This window comes from Pantherophis guttatus, chromosome 1 (assembly GCF_059756535.1).
Source record: "Pantherophis guttatus breed Tessera chromosome 1, ASM5975653v1, whole genome shotgun sequence".
NCBI lineage: Eukaryota > Metazoa > Chordata > Lepidosauria > Squamata > Colubridae > Pantherophis > Pantherophis guttatus.
Genome location: NC_142063.1, coordinates 304,632,579 through 304,643,723, shown reverse-complemented (window position 1 = coordinate 304,643,723; position 11,145 = coordinate 304,632,579). Strand labels below are relative to the sequence as shown.

Genomic DNA, 11,145 nt, shown 5'->3' with positions numbered 1-11,145 from the left:
AGTGGTATTTCCACACCCAAGTTTAATTTGCTATTAAAAGATGGCATAAGAAGCTCAGGAAGAGACTGAGCGGAAACATTGTATGTTCTGCTTGATTTTCAAACTTGGTGCTTCCAGAGAATTGTTGGCAGATTGCCTGTCTAAAAAGAAGAATATGGGTCAGTGTTCATGCTGTGTTCAGATTGGCAGGATAGACTCTGTAAGAGGAAAGCATGCCTGTGAAGGATTTTCCATTGCTGCAAAGCAAAATCATTCCCTCTGCAACTCTATAAATCCAGCCATTGGAGGCAACATGAAACCAGGGTAATGCAAAAAAAAAAAAAAAAAAGACTACTCACAGGTTTCTGTGTTACAGGTTTGTATTATTATTTATTGGGTAGTACTTTCCACAGAGCCACTTGAAATGGCCCAGTAGAGAAATGTCAGTCATAAATAAATAACATTCCTGTCGATTATATAATTTTGAAACGAATATTTCTGAACTGGTCACATTTAGAGTTCTTGAACCACCAAAATATAACTGTAAATTCCATGCCTATTTCATTCTTCATCTCTGTAACACTATTTCAATCCTAAGGGTTCAGTTGTACCCATTTCTAGATCAGGAGGCCTTGTTTTTGTCACTCAGGCTTTAGTCACCTCTCAGTTAGATTATTGAGAATGGACAGGAAACAACAGCCTGGAATCAGTTTTAATAAAGAACTGGAAAATGTCAATATATTTGTGTTCCTTTAATAATCCACTAATGACAAAATGATCATATTTATATACAATAGAGAATATTCGTAGTTTTGGGTTATGGATTTTGGTAGTGGTTTGTTCTCTGAGCTTGCTGTTTACATTAGAAGTAGTTGCCAGGCTAACTGCAACCCCTAGGAATAACAATAGCTCACAAACCCATAGTTACACTCAGACAAGAACTAACAAGGATCAAAGACAGAACACGGAAGGAAGACAGCACCAATGTAATATACAAAATCAATTGCAACAATTGCAACCAGTTCTGTGTTGGACAAACAGGACGACAATTAAAAAACAGAATTCACGAACACCAGCTGGCAGTTAAGCAGCATGACCAGAAGTCCCTGATCTCCAACTACATTGACAATGAACAACACCGGTTCGACTGGGACAAAGCCAAAGTCATCAGCTATGCCAAAACCTGTCATGCACACAAATTCATAGAACCCTGGCAATCCACAAATGGATCCACTAACAATCCACATTGACTTAGAACCAGCATATGAATCTATAAGAAAATGGACTATCCAAATGACCAATCAGCATTGGAACCAACCAACCCCTCACAAGCTGAATTTCACACCTCACAAACAACCAGTCACACGACCATGCAGGACCTATGTAAACAGAGAAGAATCCAAACAAGACACTTCACCCAAAACCCGGCTGAAGATGTTCAGTTACCTAGCAAGGTAACGAAATGTCTGGAAGCTAAACAGCAAGCTCTGATAACAAACCATTGCCAAAATATTTATATACAGTGTTTGGACAACTTAAGTACTAATATGTCCAATATTCTTGGAAAATATCAACACCTATATAGGGATACAAACATATTTCAGTACTTAGAAGACATTGTGGTTTCCAGAACTTATAGAAACAAGATGCTTAAGAAAATCAGCAGTGGCTGCAACATTTGTAGGTCGGTGGGCCAACCAGTTTAGTGCAGTGAAAGGTGGGGAGAGATTCTGTGTGTATAGATGAAATATGGCTATGTGGAGCTTCAAAGGGATGGCTTGATTCAAAGGAGATTTTCCCCCCAGGTGACAGCTGCATTAATTAATTTCTGAAGAAAAAGGTTTTTGAAATCAATTGAGAACCTGAACATTTTGTGAAGTTCATCAGAATATAAGGATAATGAATTTCAGTATGACTACCACCATTGGAAAAATATACTCATTTTGTTTAGGATTTTATTTTATAATTTTAGACCCTCCTTCACTGTAAGACGTCACTGAATTAATACTATTTCTAAAACTTGGCTTACATCTCCTTTACAATTTAATATAATATATGATTATTTAGGATGTCCTTTTTGTTTATAGTGAATAAACTTATGAAGGAATACTTGTGAAATTACCCTGGATCTGAGAAACAACAAAGCATATATTCTATTCATCTGACGTTTGCAGTAGATTTAGAATTGCTATTATTTTTCTGTAGAAGAAAAAAAAGAAGAATGAAAATCATCTCTAAATAACAATTTTTCCAAATGTTTGTGGAAACTGATTTTTGTGTGGGGTGTATGTGCCTTTAAGTCAATGTTGAATCCTGAGAACTCTCTGAACAAATCTTTGATGTTTTTCCAGACGTGATTTGCCATTGCCTCTTTCCAAGTGCTGAAAAAGAATGGCTGGCCCAAGGACACTGGATCTAAAGCAAGACAAAGAAACAAGAGACAAGAAACAATGAATTCTAATTACAAAGATGTAAATTTTAGTTGGTCATCAAGAAAAATTCCCAAGAGTAAAACCTGTTCAACAATTGAACAGACTGCATTGGGGGATTATGACTTCTCCTTCCTTGTTTAAACAGAAGTTTGATTACTATATATGAGAGATGCTGCAGTTGTAACGTGCACTGGTCAAGAGACTGAAATATATGATCAGATGATATATGATGAATATATAGGATCCAAAGTCCTTTTCAACTTTTAAAGTGCATGATTCTGTGAATGAATGATTAGTTATTTAAGATGACATGTAATCTATAAATTTAATTTCTCTTAACTTTTGTTCAGATATATAGAAATGAAACAAGTGAAATGTATTCAGAATCTGAAGCACAAAACAGAAGCATTGGAAATTAGCAGCATCTTTACCCCTTAGTAGCCAGAAGCACATAAATCAGTAGCTCAGCTCATTTCATTCAAAGCAATTTCAAGATTTAAGACAACTATATTGCATATCAGCACAGTTGGCTGCAGGTCACATTTTCTTCTTTATTTTATACCTGCAGGTCCCTCATTGCTGCGTATGTTTCCTGGTCTGTAGAAACTGCTGATAGGTTCCTCAGGTGTAGCATGCCCTTAGAAAGCCATGGGAAACACCTGCTTTCTCAGCCTTGCCAGATTTTTCATGTACTATTCATTGCTTTGTGCTTATGTCATTTGTAATTATATAAGAAGATTTTTGGCAGCTTTCATCAAACAATAATAGAACTCCAGTTAATACTTTTAAAGCCCACATTCTTGGTATGTCAGTGGTTCATAATGTGTGTATTATCTATAATGTTGCTTTTGAATTTTTTTTAAAAAAAACTTAATTGGATGAAAAAAACAAACCTAAACTATATTAAATCATTGTCTTTGTAGTCTTTGGATTTGTGCCCGTTACTACTTCTTTAGCTACACTGGTTCCCTATAGACTTCCAGGTGCAATTCAAAGTGCTGGTTATCACTTACAAAGTCTTACATGGCACATGAGTTGGTTATTTGTAGGACCACTTCTCCCCAGTGGTATCTGCCTGTCCACCTGCTTCCTGGGGTAGGGGGGAAGAGGGTGGGGGAGAGAGAACAATTGACCTAAGGCCACTTAGCTGGCTTTGTATTAAAATTGGCACTAGAACTCATGGTCTTGTAGTTTCTAGCCTGGTGCCTTAGCCAATACACCAAATTTGCTTTCTACTGTTGATACTTGATCAAATGAAATCCAGATCCAGAAACCCTGTCCAGGTAGAGGGCAAGAGACGCAATGCCTTTTGGTACTAGAAAAATGTATTTCCTCAAGTATATTTTTGATGGAACTAATCCATCACAGGTATAGAGTCACACAGATAAAAACATGATATCCTGTCCAAACAGAAGCATCACACACTTAAGAATCAAATCCCAGGTTTTCAACAAAGCTACTTTAATTTGTAAGAAAATATCTTCTAATGGTTATGGTGAAAAGAATATTGTTCACACCCCTGAAGGTAAAAACTGGACAATCAATCAGAATTGTTAGCAGCAAACATTAATATGGAGAATCTATCCGACAACTCCTTCATCAAGATGGGTGCCAAAATCCCCCCATTAATTCCCTCTAATAACCAGGAAAGCCACAATATTATTATTAAGAAACTGTCCTCCATAAAATTATGTAAGGGTAACTCTGTAACCTGACCTTATCCGGTAACTAAAACTAGCCTGTGGAGGCAATACAGTTTATGTGGCTTCGCCTTTTTGCTGGCTCTAAAATGGGAGGAATTGTGGGAGTTCATAACTTTTAATGCTTGTTGAGGTTCTTTTTTTCTGTTTCTGGCTAAACTCAGGTGTCTTATCCAAATAACAACTGTACTATTTCCAGATTTGAGAAGGCAAAACTGTATCACCTCTTTCAACATTCAAAAATAGCTGAGAGTTTCAAGACTAACCCTTGCCTTCAAGATTTAGAAACAAAACTGCTGTTGTTCTGCCTTAGCAGAGTGAGAAAATAATTCTTTGCAAAAGGCCATGCCTCCTGTTGAAATTTTATTGAATATTTTAGTCAAAACATTTCTTTGAAGAAATGTTTCATGTGTGGATTGATGGCCAGAGGAGCTAGAGCAGGGGGAGATGTGAAACAATGAAAGAGGGAGAGATCTCAAGTATAAAAGCACCTCTTTCTGGAGTAAGCCCCCTTCCCATTTTGATTAATTGCTTAGCACCAGAAGCTGGGGCGAAGTCCATTGCGGAAATGAACTCACTGGGAATCTCAAAGGCAAAGCAAAAAAGATTTAAAATTGAGGCAAAGGAGACAGCCTTGCCTTGGTATTTGTAAGGTGGGGAAGAAGGGACACGCCATAATGTGAGCCACAGAATGGACACTTTAGTAATATAGAACATTCCGGTTTATCTTAAATCAAAACTGTTCTTTCAAATTACTTCCCAATAGAAGACAAAGCCAGGCATAATGATGAATGCAGAACATTTCTGACCCATGGATCAAGTTCCCTTTCCTTGTTATTGCTTAGGCAAGGGATAATGAGACAGGGTGGAGAAAAGTGGAGACGTCTCATATATTTTCATAGCAACAGATCATAGACAGAGGAGAAGGAGCTCAAGGTGGAGTCACCATTTTTGTAGCAATCTTATTTTTGACAACACATCAAGTTCCATCCAGAGAGCAGGCCTAGACATTTCCTTTACCATAACAAGAGCTTGGCATTATGATATAGGTTGGAGCTAGCAGAAGGAAATTCCACAGCTTTGTCCTTCCTAAAATTGTTTGTCAGGGAGAACTCTCTGAGGAATGATGTCAATGTTTGGGATATTTGTGAAGAGTTTATGATATATAATAAGAGTTATTTTTCTGAGCTGTGTTTTTTATATGCATAGGGAATAGAATGCTATAGAAAAATTGATGAAATGCTATATTTCTGCTATGATCTCATATCTTTCTAGGCATTTAGCATTATGAATCCAAATATATATTAAAAGCACTTAATTGAATAAATCGAACATAGAGGTAACCTGCCATTGAAAAGTGCACTTCACCAATGTTGAAAAAATATCACATTGAGCTTATAAGGTTTGAGCAAGTCCTACTGATGTCATGAGAACTATTTTCAAATAATAAACTGTGGCCTGCAAAAATATAAGTAGTTTTGCTACTTTATTTTTTTTTATTTTTAGGAGTATGAGGTATTATTTTTTTATTGCTGCACAATCCCCAGAGAGAGTTGTACTTATAAAAACAAGGAAGTTAATTGGCCATGTATTTCATTCCAACCTTATTAAGTGTTAATACTTACTTTGAAAAAGGCAATTTAAAATGTTTATAAAATCAATGGTAATTAAGATTCTATATGACAAATGCCTCCACCAGTTTGACAGATATTGTGACCTGTGCATTTAAGGTTTGGATACCTGGAAGGTGTTATTTACCTAAACCGTATCCAATATTTTCATATTTAGAGCAAATCCATTGAAATCAATGTGATTTAAATTAGATAAGACATTAAGTTAATTCATATGGATTTCAGTTGATTTGCTCTAAATATTTCCAGTGAAAAATTAATTCATTTTATTGAATCTGCTTTAAGAATAATTAAATCTAGACACCTAGTAAACATTTTTCATCCAAAGAAAAGTAGGACAAAGGGGGGAAAAGATAATGCTATTCTTCTGGATCAGAATTTTAATCTTTTTTTTATTTTATTTTAGGGAGACTTCTAGTTGAGCACTTTTTAAAAATGAAAATGAAATAGATACTTCAAGCTTATCCAAGACATCATTATTTCATCATCAGTGTGATGATGCTACTTAGTTGGATAATGAGACATCTGTAAGCAGGCCACTAAGCTCAGAGAGCACAAAAGACTCTACAGTTCAACCCTGAGCTACAGATACTCTCTTCTATTGAAACTTCATCTTTCTTAGGCAGAAAATTACATCTCAATAATCTGGTGGTTTGCTGTTGAATACCAGAAGTACAGTATAATATACCAGAAACCCACCTCCTACATCCTGTCAAATGTAATTACCCAGCACATAGGACATATAGGATGCTTTCTCTACCAGACCTAATTGGACGGGCACATGTAATCAGGAAGAACTATCCCCAAAGGGCTTTAAAGGTCAAAAACCGCACTGTGAATTGAACTTGGAAGCAAACCTGCAACTGATGCAGTTCATGGAGCAGTGGTGTAACATGTACTACTCTAGGGGCACACATAACTGCCCATGCTGCTGCATTTTGTACCAGCTAAAGCTTCCAGACACTCTTGAACGGCAATCCCATGTAGAATGCATTAAAGAAAACCAAATGGGAGTATAGGGCACGAGCAGGGGTGAAATATATTTACCTTCCCTGTAGAAAGTGCATGTGCGTGCATCATGTGCGATTTTAGACCCTCTGAGCATGCGCAAAGCTTTCTGCGCATGTGCAGAGGGTCAAAAACAGGTTACTTATTGGTTAAAACCAGGAAGTAATGACATCCGAGTGGGTGGGCGGAACCTTGTGCTGCTGCTGCTACCAGTTCGCTGAACCACTTGCCCCTGCTGCTACCGGTTCGCCCAAATGGTGCGAACTGGTAGCATTTCATCCCTGGGCATGAGTGAAAGTAAGCAGAGCTCCTCGATCTAGCAATGGGGATAACTGGAACATAACACGAAGCTGTGCCATGGCCATTAAGTTTTTTTGTATCTGAAAAAAATACACAATTAATATATTCATCTTTAAAGGGTCAGAAGATTCTGTTACTTTAGATACTAATGCTAACCACAAAATGCTGTAATGGAAGTTTTTAAAAATCAGTGTTAGCAGGTCATCTTTTTAAGCATCTTCAAAGAGTGAAACAAATTCATAATTGGAAGAAAATTATATGTCAGATGATTCACACAGACAGCTTCAGTCAAGCAGAGCATATGTCTATCGAAAGGAACAAAAGCACCTGGCAGGTTATTGTAAAAGGGCTTTAGAAAAACAAGAAAGGAAAGTCCCCAAAGATAGTGATTACAGTTGTGAATGGCTTTGAACAAAATAAATAAAATGACCATGGTCTGAAAGACCAGCTATTATATCCCTCCTTCCTTTCCAGGGAGACACCTGTATGTGTGCTTTTGTTGAGGGTTGTCTGGTATGAGGCTAAGCCACTCACATCAAAGCCACCTAAGCAGTGAAACGAGTGAGGTGAGCTGATGAGCCCAGATGACATAAGTCATCTGATATCCTGGGGAGGGTCGCAGAGTGGGGAGTGGGCTGATTCACAGCATCCTAAAGGGTCAAGGTGAAAGTGACAGAATATAATGAGTCCAGATGATAGATTTGCTCTAGTGATTTGCATTCCACAAACAGGGAAGTCTTTTAATTCCTGTGTAAGAAAAGAGAAGCTCATTTGAAGTGGAAACGTTCAAAAATCAATGGGGATACACGTCAGGCTTTGGTGGCAAACTATTGTAATTCACTTTGATGGTTGCCAAGAAGCGGAAGTCTGAGCAATTGGGCTCCTGTTCCTCTGCCTGGTTTGTTTGATGATGGAAAGTGCATCTCTTGCTTTGAAAGAACATGTTTTCTCTGATGGCAGCTGCGACTTGGGGGAGGGGTTTGGTGGAGCCTCTCCTAGATTAATTTTACTTCCTCCTTGCTATTGTCATTCAATTGCTTTCTGTTCATAATCCACCCAATTACCTAGCAGGAGACTGCAAGGTAATTAGAGAGTGCTCCTCCAACACCTAAGTCCTTGCTGTGGGCAGGAGAAAAGATATTGACAGTAAGGCAGAAGAGCCAGGAGATTAATTTAGGCTTCAACAGATGCTTGCTGGTATACTTCCCTGATGCCAGTCTTACATTTTTCTATGAAAAATATCTAAGTTTATTTAAGATCTGGAAGCACGGAGAGTAATGTAACCCAAGAGAACAGCATCAGAATAACTGATGTAAATAATTTACAGTACATGGATTACAAGACTATGTCATAATGGGAATGACACCTTTTATTCTGATCTTTAAAATAAATATTTGACCAGCATTGCTGACAATAGTAAATGCAGCAATGTTTTGGAGCGAGCAGTAAGGGAACAGATCTCCAGCACAACACAGAAAATAAAACAAAATGCACACATTCAACTTTTTTTCTTTTAGAGGCATGGAAGGCTACTGGCCCTGTAAACGTTTTGAGCAGCTCTATATAAAGGCTGCTTTGGCATACTGAGAATGCAAATGCTATTCTTTAGGCATGAGTGTGTATGCCTCCAGATTTGCACAGAACTATTTCTTCACTGAAGCCAATGATGAAGATCTATTGCACAGAGCCAGAACCATAAGGCTGCATAGATTCTTTTATAGATTCTGTCTGCCCAATCCAGGAACAAAAAGGCCTGGAGAAGTTCTTTCTCTGTTGAGAGGAAGAGGAAGAGGAAGAGGGCATTCTGTGTGGGGACTTCCTTCTCTGGAACAACTTCTCTCTTCTATCCCCTTACAAGGGTGGTTCTCACCATTTCAGTCTTCCAGCATGTTTAAAAAGAACCAGAGTGTTGTAGATGTAATTGATGTAATTGATATAATATTAGAGGTTTGTGTTGATTGTATTATATTAATTGTTCTGCATTGGTTTGTGTCGCTGTTGCTTTTGTACATTGCTTCAAGTTTTTTGAGATAGTAGCTGCTTATAAATTACATTAAACAAACAAACAAATAGTTTTAAGTTCACATTATCCATCCATGGTGGTTAGCATTCAAAGGTAGTTTTATTTGCCCTTGCAAACATGCGCAGTGCTAGTTGTCTAGGCTGATTCCCTGTTTGCATTGCTAGTTAAATCTAGGCCAATGGTCTAGATCTTTTATTTGATGGTGTTAGTGTCCTTTTCTATGGCTTTCACAGCTAAGTCTGTAATAGTTTTACAGATAATAATCAATTTAAAAAGTAACAAAAGTGACTAGGTACAGTATATCACCTATACTAAACATCTTGAGAGAATGGCAATACAGAATACATCCTCTTTAAAGAATTATATTTTTCCCTTGCCTAAAATCCCAAAGCAAACCATATATTAGGACTATAAAATTCAGTATATAAAAGAACTGAATTGACATCAGGATGTCAATTATGCCATCTTATAGGCATTTGTATCCTGCAAATTAAAACAGAAATGTGAGAGAACCTTATGCCAGTTGAAATCAATGGTCCACCAAGCTTCAGCTTTCAGAGCTGTCCAAGACGCCAAAGACTGCATTCAAGATCTTTTTCCTTGAATTATATCCTTTCTTACAAAGAGAAGAAGAAACTAGCACAAAATCATGGCAAGGAGCGGGATATGATCTAAAAGCACCACTAAATAGAATGGAAATTATTTCTGCCCAAATTGACATCATAGGATTGTCTTGTCCAAAGGAACGAAAGACAAGTTGATCTGTAAGATAAAGTAGATTCAAGAACACCCAAGGATTGAAGTGGTTCTGCATAACTTTTGGCAAATGTCAACTCACCTGGAGCCTGGAGCCCATTCTGTGGCTGTTAAAGTCAGTAACATTTCGCCTTGACCTTTCAGGTAAAAGTTGAGTTGGGGAGCATCCTGTAGCTGACTGAAATCCAATACTTCCTTCCTGGCAGGATTAGAGTCATATTGTCAATATCATGTCAATGTGTAATGGAAACAGCAATGTTTACAAAATTAACAAATGGACTTCAAGTTAAACACTGAGCAATTTGTGAGACAGTGTTGACCAGTCTCAAGGGATTGTTTGCAGGTGAACATGCTGTTTTTCTTTCTGGATTGACTTACATTAACATCATGTCATTTTAAATTGCTTTTCTTAAGAAAATAGGCTGGCGGCATCATTTCATTACCCTGAGTGCTCTTAAGTGGGGCACACACACACACACCCATTTCTGCTCTGATTTTACAATAAGGGGAGGGATTACAATGATACATTTTATGTAGTCAATTAACAAAAGAAGAATGTGATTCTATTGCAGACTGTATACACCATAGATTTTTAAAATATTTCTAACTATGTATGAATTTATTTTAGTTGGAAGGAAAAAATCAATAGCCAGGTTTGTTGTTAGGCTGCTTTGGGAAAAGGGTGAAAGAATGAGTGGGCCAGGACTCCATCCGAATTTAAAAAGGGTAGAGAATGTTTGCAGTTCAAATTCCATAGGCTTCAGTCAGCAAAGACAATGGCAGGGAACTATAGGAGCAGTAGGTTAAGCACGCCAGAAGACATCAAGTTGACCATCACTGAAGGGTACTTCAGGAACTACCTGGCAAGGATCAGTCTTTTATTTATTGCTTTAAAAGACGATTGTAGAATGTAATTTATTGAAAAGCAAAATAGTTTCTATCCAAGTTGTTCCAGGAGAATAAATACCATTTATTAGTGTTACCAATAAGAGATAGCACCAGCTATTGTTTCTTGAGTAGCAAGCTGACCTCTAGATGTTAGCTTCAGGCTATGAAGAGGTCATCTGGGTGCATTGGGATCTCAAACTATTATCAAAAGAAAACCTTCTCAATCCATTCTTTCTCCTAGCCAACTGACAAGCCTACCTTTTACTTGTTTCAACATGTGTCAATTTAAAAAAAAATAAAACTCAATGCAGGAGCTGACGAGGCTCCTGCACATTATCTCAGAATTATGCTTTGGGCATTAATGTGACATCCTGGAGCTGTATTAAAAGATCCATGCCTTGTTTATTTACTTTCACATTTTCCTGTGA

At 37.5% G+C, this 11,145-nt stretch overlaps 1 long non-coding RNA gene across 1 annotated transcript; it reads right to left on the bottom strand.

The window, feature by feature from the left end:
- Window positions 1-341: 341 nt before the first annotated feature.
- LOC132711990 (uncharacterized) lies at window positions 342-10,028 on the bottom strand. The gene is made up of 2 exons (XR_009622696.2): window positions 9,912-10,028; window positions 342-2,394 (listed from the first exon to the last, which is right to left on the bottom strand). It is a non-coding gene; the product is annotated as an uncharacterized LOC132711990 (long non-coding RNA).
- Between the last annotated feature and the right edge of the window lie 1,117 nt (window positions 10,029-11,145).